The following is a 437-nucleotide window of genomic DNA, read 5'->3' as shown; positions in this document are numbered from 1 at the left end:
AGATAAGCCCCCTACTGGAGGTCACAGTCCCTCCCCCATGGTCACCTGAATGATCTCTGTTCTTAGTGATGAACAAGCCCACCCTTGTCTAGAGAGAGGATTATGAAGAGAAGATCCTATTCTTTTTTTTTTGAGAGAGGGATTTTTGCTATAGGACATGTGCACTTGCAGGAGAGACGGAGAGATAGAAAGCGAGAAATCACCCCTAAGGGGATGGCCACGCCACAATCCCTTCTCCTCTATTCTCCTCTCAGGATTTTGGACATGTATGCACATGCACCTGGTGTGAGTTTCAAACCACCAGGTCTGGGACTTGAACCATGGTCAGTCACATGGGAGTCCAGCACCTTAAGCACTACACCACCTGTTGGCCCCTGAAAAGTCGCTATTCTTTTTTTTTTTTTTTTTTTTGGGAGGTTTTCGGTATAGGGGGGCTC

This window comes from Tupaia chinensis, unplaced genomic scaffold (assembly GCF_000334495.1).
Source record: "Tupaia chinensis unplaced genomic scaffold, TupChi_1.0 Scaffold143574_1, whole genome shotgun sequence".
Lineage (NCBI taxonomy): Eukaryota > Metazoa > Chordata > Mammalia > Scandentia > Tupaiidae > Tupaia > Tupaia belangeri.
Note: the sequence above shows the minus strand (reverse complement) of the source record.